Genomic DNA, 8,441 nt, shown 5'->3' on the forward strand with positions numbered 1-8,441 from the left:
TTGGTATTAAGGAGGTAGACCTAGGGTAAGGAGCACAACTCTTAAAAATTATTGGAACGTTTGTATACAGAATTTTATATCAATGTCATGTAAGCATCAAAGTAACTTGGATTGATTTCATTCTGTATCAAATGAAAGCTTGATAGGCTTTGGTGAAATTGAATAAGATAAAACATAGCACTGATTTTAAGAATTCTGTCCCTTACCCTAGGTCTACCTCCTTACAGTATATTTAAGTTATCTGCACTGTCTTAATTTAAGCCCCAGCAATATTTTTCCTAAATTAGCGACTGATAGAATTGTTCAACAAAAAACTTATTTCCGTCGTTTTTATATCTATATCTTTTAATATATAAACATCGATGTCTCGCATTACACAATTGGTCAAAATTGACAGAATGGAATTATGATACTTTTACATGTAAATGAATTTTACGTATTTTCAGCAAAATTTCCCCTTTTACATATCACTATTTTGCTACTTTCTAGTCTCCCAACGAGTCATGCAACAATATATCTGTTTCCATTTCTTAAAAAAAGTATTAACTTCCAAAATTGATTTTTATTGGGAATAATTCCCCCTTGAAATCAGATATTTGCAATTAGACAATATAAATAATTTACAAGATATTACGAATTCTAACAAAACATATTGCGGTTTCCTTGTTTCTCCATAGAAGCTCAAATAATTGTGTGTTTCAGATCGACGAGCGACCTCTGCATTGGTTAAATTGTAAGTGGTCTTCTATATCCGGATATGATTGCATTGAGTATAAACCATCTATGGATGTTTTGCACCTGATGAATAACAATCAACAGTATCTGAAAAAAAATAAGGACATTTTTTTTAAATCTACATATGTTGTAGAATGATATTTGCTAATGATTTATGTACTATTTAAAATCATTTTAATAAACATGGATATATTCCATACCCATACAAATCCACAAACATTTCAAAATAAAAATATATATCGATGTCATTTACACAAAAAAGATATATTTTGGCGGTAAAATCTTAAGTAAAATATTAAATTCAGACATAAAGAGCTATTTTTCAACAACAAGTTGGTTTTCCAATGGTCACCAACTTGCTCATGTCTTAGCCGATTTGTTATTACATTCATACGAGACTGAATTTCTTTAGAACCTCGTTAAGAATAAAAAATTAAAAGATGCTAAATCCCTTAACTTTACATAAAGATATATTGATGGTGTATTGTCCATCAACAACCCTTCTTTTGGTAAATGGTTACCGTCAATATATCAACCAGGGCTCGAGATAAAGGAGACGACAGAAACAGTCTGTTCTGCATCTTTTTTGGACATTCAAGTCGAATTTGAATATAGTGGTCATCTCAGCACTACGATGTATGGTAAAAGAGTCGACTTTAATTTTAATATCATAAATTTTCTTAAAAGGTATCTTACAAAATTCTTTTTTAGATATCATTCCTTAGTTAAAAAATACCCAATTTCTTCCAAAACAATGAGTAATAATTGTTTTTTCTTTTTTTTTCTTTTGGAAAATGTTCTTTGTGCTTATGTGACCGCTGATTTACCGATTATGATAATAGCATGCAAATGCTTTTTAATCACCACTGATACAGTCACGCCGCAATGGAAGAGGGAGGTTTAACGCGCTGTAAATCATAGATTTAAGCCACCATTTCGTCTTTACCAAGTCAGAACAATTGCGGTAACAGCTGCTCCGGTGGTGTAGTAGCTATTTTGCCAAATTTATTTTGGACTTGACTTGATTATGAATCGGATTAGCGTTCGACAATTATGTTGTTACCCTTATTATGATAGAAGTTGATGTTATTCTAGTGAAAATTCTTTAATTCTTTGTTATTACAATACCTGGAAGACCTAAAAAAACAAACGATGAACAAAACGTACATTATAAGGAACAAAACACACGCCCATACCTAAACAAACACCAACAAAAAAAAAGAACAAAGATGAACTTAGGTGCTCAAGAAGGGTACTTCCTTCAACAAGACGCAACTTGAAGATTAAGTTTTTTTTACAGTAAACACTGTGAGCGTTTCAAAATAACGCTGCCACTGGTCAAATTGGTAAATTCGTTAGTAAAAGCAACACAGAAGATATCAACCATAAACAAGAAAAAGGTGATCAAAAACAATTGAAATACAAGTCGAATAAAGAAGACTTCATCTTTAATATAATTCTTAAATCTGGGGAAGACGCTTAAGTCATCAGAAACAAGTAAACGGTACAGAAAATTAATTGAAACTAAAAAAATCCATCTTCTTTAATCTGTTTGTCAGAAACAGAAAACTAAGAAGTCAGAATAGTGGCTACTAGCTCTGGCATTCGTTAACCGAGAAATATAAATACCATGCGATTGGGGGAGAAATAGTCTCGTTTCTATATATACTATTTACAGAGATGACTACTGTCGACAAATTCGAGATGAAGGTCTGAAAGAATGTTGCGGAGTGTAAGGGCCAATAGTTTGGGTTTGGGGGGGGGGTTTGGGGGGGGGGGGCTAAAGTACCATCCCTTTTTGTTATCGTATTTGTCATCTCATTCCCCAGCATTAGAATTTCTCATATTGAGAAGTGACAGAAACCTACAATGTGTATATTTTTGGATCATTTGAAAGAATATCAGACTACCGGAACATAATAAATATGGTATGTTTATATAATATGATTCCATGGCATTTTCACGTTATCTCATGAGGTTAAGGCTAACATTCTTAGGTTTTTTGTGGTAAAGTTAATGAATTTGACATCATATTTTTCTTGCAATTTTTTATGTCATTCCTTGTGTGTCATCTTCAATATGCGTTGACATGCATCTGAGTTTTTTGTTATTTTTAATTATAACAAGTGTTAATGGTATTTTGGATTTCTGATTGGCTTTTAAGCACCATTTCAAGTTTCATGTTCGTGTTTTGACCCGTTTTCCAAAACTTTATTTCAAGACATTTTATGAGAAATTCAAGGGTCATAACTCTGTTTGGTGTTTTGTATTTTGCCTCGTGACAATGTGTTTAATGTTTATTTGTATTTTTAACACAGAGTTATGATGTTTACATTATTTCTTAGTAGTCAATCTCAGTTGTACAACACTATGAACCTGTACAGGAATAGACAGATGTATTAAATGTAAATTGTCCCATTTTCTTGTACGACTGGTACTCAAGGTATTCCGAGGAATACACGGAGGTAACATTGTCAGTGGTGTTTTTTTTTTTAATTTTTACTTCTGGAGGATAAATAAATGGAACCTATTCTCTAAATTCATGATTATCAATGTAAAGAACGTCGTCAATATATCAATGTGTGAAATTAAAAGATCTAGCTTTGTTTCTTCTTTTTCACGAGATTGTGAAGAATTCCTATGACTTCAGACATGAAACTTGTTTCTACAGGAGATCTTATGAATAGAAATTTCTGGTTTTTTTGTAAATACATACAGTACAGGAAAGGGACTACCAAGAGTATAGTTTATACTTTCCATGGTATTTTCTTTTTTTTCTCCCTAAAACCCGTGTTTTGCCACTTTTTTAATCTATTTCTCCATCTTGTAATGAAGAAGATTTGGGGAATCTTACTTAGATATGGTAATAATTATCCTTTTAAATGTTACACAAAATAAATTTATTTTTTTTATAATTTGATTTTATCGAATTTAAACATGTTCTGATAAAAAAAAACGTCATACAAAATAATATTTGTGATTATCCCTTTGTCCTCTGAGAGTAATCAAGGGAACCAAGGTTATAGCGATAATCAAAAGAATGTAATCCAGGGACAAAGACCAGACATGGAAAACCGCCATACACAACAAAGAACATAAAGTAACTAAAATCATACATATAAAGTAACAAAAGCAAATGATGAGTAACTCGGACTCCACTAAAAACTGGGAGCATGGACCAGGTGCACCGGTAGGGTAAGCGTCCTCTGCTTTTCTAGAAACACTCGCCGAGTTGCTCATAAAAAGTCAAGTCCGGAGTAGACGAAAGAGGAAAGGAAAACTATGACACATTGAACAAATCAGTTTTCATGGCGCGGATGGATAAAATAGCTTGGCTAAAAATTAATTCGTATGAATTTAAAAAATACGAAGGCAATATCCTCTTGTAATTAATTTTACTTAAAAACCTTGTTGTTATATAATTTTGGTAAAAATTGATTTCGTAAAATCCCTTTCAAAGCTTAAAACAACGAATTTGATATGATAATTGCTTTTATCATCTAAGCTGAACGTGTATCAAGGTGTACATGAAGAACTGTATTAGGGTATATTAAGAAACTGTATTAGAATGTACCAGAAAACTTTATGAAGAACGACATATATTTTAAATCTGATTCAGCGAACAGAAACATACAAAAACTAAAGGTGAGGAAAACAAGACGCCTTACAAAAATTTAGGCACTTTCAATATGAACTCCAAAGAACACAACGAATTGACACAAGTTGAAAGGTAATAAAGTCCTGCAGCGCCAGCGGATCATGTGACAGTGGCTTACGTCACAAGTGATTGAAATGTAGTTGATGTTTAACTGTGATATCGAAGATTTCCAACTCACTTTGTCAAGTTGGAGTCACAAAGAAGTTCAGACAAATACGAAGATACTTTTACAAAAATATATCCAAAGGACTTTAATGCCAGGTTTGTGAGTGAATAGTCCGATTTTATACATCCATAAATTCTGGGGAAAAACATTGTTGATCCTCATAAATCAAATCCCTAACTATCTGAAATATATTAATAGTTTTTTTTTCTTGTAGGTTTTCATTCAGTGAAATTGGCACACGAAATTGACAAAGCAAATGGCGGCATTCAACCGACAACGTGACAATTTATCAATTTAAAGATTCAATGTTTTTACGGGTAACTGATAACTGTATTCTTTCAAAGATTGTTGCTTTGAAAATACAATGCCGTTTTAAGCCTCTAAACGACTCTGTCTTGTCGAAGCGATGGTAGACGTGTTGTTTACGATATTTACATGGAATTTACACTGTTGTAAAATCTGTCATTGCTGAGGTCGTGAAAGGTGAACTACCAATTATAATGCACAAGGAGGTATATGCTAAATAGATTTGAAGTATACATAGTTTGGTACAGTCTATTATTCAGATAACATCGTATGAATGACTTTTTGTTGGACTGAAATATGTATTTTCTATCACTATGGGAGCTACTATCCCTTTTTAAGCCAAGCTATTTTATGTTTGGATAGCTGTTTTATCTAAGTTAATAATCTATTATATGTATATTTTTTTACTATCTATTTCGTTAGTGTAAGTGTGAGTATCCAGGGGTTTAAGTTGAAAAAAGGTTAATATACAATTATCTATTAATCTGACAACAACGTATGAATTATATCATATGATCAAGGTTTCTTTTTTTTTCTATTACAGCATAACAATACAAAAAGGTATACAAACTAATCTTGAGCTCACATTTAGTTGTTACTTGTCGTCGTCCTTTTCTAAACGCATCTCTATTTTTCGTATTTTTTGCATGAGGTATTGTATTAACCAAGTCACGTAGGGGTTCGGATTTGGTTTCAGGCTCTTACACTTTTCTAAAATCTCTTCTGGAAATAGACGAAAAAAACATCTTGTTTGATAATGCTGTTAAAGATTTAAACAATATTATTCTTTAAATAATCTTTTATAAGAAATATGTCCGCTTAGATTAAATGATTATTAAAAACTTCAAGATTAAATTTACTTCTGTTTCTTTGCATGTATTGTTTTAGCTTTTTATGTTCTTTGTTGTGTTTGTCTGTTTTCGATGTCTGGTCTTTGTCCCTTGATTACATTCTTTCGATTTCCGCTGGAATCTTGGTTCCCTTGATTACTTTACAAGTTTAAATGCTCTGTAATCATACACATGTAATTCAAACTCTAATCGAACGTATAAGATTCCAATGAAGTGTGATATAGGTGTTGGTTCGTCTTTGTTCGATATAAATACATTCAATACATCATTACATGAAAATGTCATTAATCGGCTTTGCTGACCTGAGATTATCGTTTAAATCATATATGAGCAACATTCAAAATAATGTTGAATAAAATTGTAGCTTACATATTTTAATAAATTTATACATACTTATATCTTTACAAGGTCCACAAATAAATTGATCAGTAGCAGGGAAAAACGAAATGGTAAGGACAACCAGCAAGAAAAAAACAGATTTCCTCATTGTTTCCGCAGATCACTCTATTCCGAAAACGACCAATTTCTTATGAAATTCTGTCAACTTACGGACTTGCTATCTTTCCTCTTCTTGCACAACTGTTAGAGCAAGTTGAATTCTCTGCAATTTATGTCTAGATTATGCTAAACATTACATTTTAATAGTATTTGTCAAGATAAATGACAACACACTATGTTATAAGTATGGAATTAGTATGCAAAACCCTATAGTATTGTGGCTTGTTTGGTATTATTTATTCATAATTAGCTAGTAGAAATAAGCAACCTTATGACTGTATAGCTGAATCAGAAGATAAAAAAAAAATGAATTCCCATTATTTAATGGATTGTTTACCTGAAGGGTTACCCAAATTCATTTAATTTTCAGCTTAACTTCTTTCATCGAACAATCCTCCATTACATCTATTTAAGTTACTGAGATGTCAAATTCTCGACTCAATGACACAGTAATAATCGTAATTGAAAGTATGTACGCAATGACTTTCCATTTAATCATTACAATCTCCTACAAAAATGCAGAAGTAGTTTTTGTAGACTTAAAATGCATTGACCGTGTATATACAAATGATGTGCTGTCACTAACTAAACATAAAGTCGTTGAGATGTCATGGCATTGAAGATGCCAGGCTGTTACTCACGCATAAATTTAAAACATATTGTTTCTACCAAGATTTTAATGTTATTTTTAAAGTGTTCTTATTTGTTTTTTTTTTTTCTTTTTGCAGTATAAATATCCAAACCGTTTATGTTGTCGACTAGAACCCGGTGCAAGCACACATTTCTTGCGTCTGTCAACTCATATCAAGTCAGTGCACCGCTGTCTGTCTATGTAAATGTTAGTTTAAGTTGAGTTTCATGCCGTTTTCTTTTTCTTGCAACTTTTTTTTGCATTTAGTTCTGAAAGTTGCTTACTATTGAGGTATGCAATTAATCTACAGCTTTGAAATCAGGTAATTAAAGCAACCCGAGTTTATTACCCTTTTCAACTAAAATCTCATTTATATTGTTCGTTTTTTCATATTCACTTTATCAATATGATTTATCAATACCAATTCTTTTTTATTGATGAATCTAATGGCAAACAACGGCCACTACATCAAAGCGTCAGCAATAGAGCATTTCAAATACGCCAATAACCTCAACTTGAAAATATGGAATAGTAAAAAACATCATCGATTAAGACACCGTGTCAAGTTTGTTCAACACGAGCAAAAAGGTTTTTATTTACAACAATACATATAAAAATATATTTTACATGGATTAATACAAGAAAACCGTTCCACTCTTAACGCTTTTCTTCACCCAGCGTATTGCATTTACAACACAAGATGTGCTTCTCAGCTTGCTCACGAATATGCACGAAAGGTTCTGTTTAACTTATTTTCTATCATCTACTTTCGAATCCCATTTATCTAATTTCAGATAGGTTTTCAAACTTAAAACAAACATCGACCCCAATAAGTAAAAGCTGCTTTACCTTTATTTCATATCAATATTAAGTAATATTAAGTCCATACAGGGTGTTGATAATATTTCAGACGGAAGTATAAAGACTCTTAAGAAAGGTATATCGAAATACCGAAGTGTCAATGAAAATGCAAGACATTAAAGAGGGTTAACGTTTGAGAACGTATAAACAAATTAGTATTAACAACAAGACTGAAAATAAAGACACACACCTGAAACGAGCAGCGTAATCTAGTTAAGAACAGTGATGACTTCAAGGGACCCTAAAAGGATAACAGCTCCTGTGGGTACACCCGTCTTGACTCCCGATGGAGGTCCGGTTAAAATGAAAAACAAATATATGAAAAATGTAGTTCAATGGTCATTCCAGGAACAAATAGGCCATTTCAACACACCAGTTCATGATGACGACCGTAGAACTTTCGAAACAATAATTCCAATCTTTGAACCACATATCCTTGTTATTTGACACTACTTCTTTTAACTTTCCTTATGAAAGATTAAGCAAGGGAACCAAGATTCTAGCGGTAATCAATTATTTTGATTTTACACTTTAAATAAGGTTATCAATTTACGCATTCCATTTACCAAAGAATGTTACTCCAAGATGCTTATAACTAGCTGTATTTTGTATATGTATCCCATTAAAGAAACAGTAAATTGCTATGGTGTTTTATTTAGAAAAGAGCAAAAAGAGATTGTCTTTGTGAATAAATTATTTTAACATAGAATGCACATCATAGGGTTATATTAATCA

The 8,441-nt window shown here is 32.0% G+C and overlaps 1 long non-coding RNA gene across 1 annotated transcript; it reads right to left on the reverse strand.

Moving 5' to 3' along the window:
* Positions 1 to 491: 491 nt before the first annotated feature.
* On the reverse strand, positions 492 to 6,308 carry LOC148625203 (uncharacterized). The gene is made up of 3 exons (XR_015920191.1): positions 6,110 to 6,308; positions 5,452 to 5,588; positions 492 to 822 (listed from the first exon to the last, which is right to left on the reverse strand). It is a non-coding gene; the product is annotated as an uncharacterized LOC148625203 (long non-coding RNA).
* Positions 6,309 to 8,441: the final 2,133 nt, after the last annotated feature.

The sequence above is a fragment of the Perna viridis genome, chromosome 2, assembly GCF_037379345.1.
Source record: "Perna viridis isolate PV_CMFRI_1.1 ecotype Kerala chromosome 2, ASM3737934v1, whole genome shotgun sequence".
NCBI classification, from domain to species: Eukaryota; Metazoa; Mollusca; class Bivalvia; order Mytilida; family Mytilidae; genus Perna; species Perna viridis.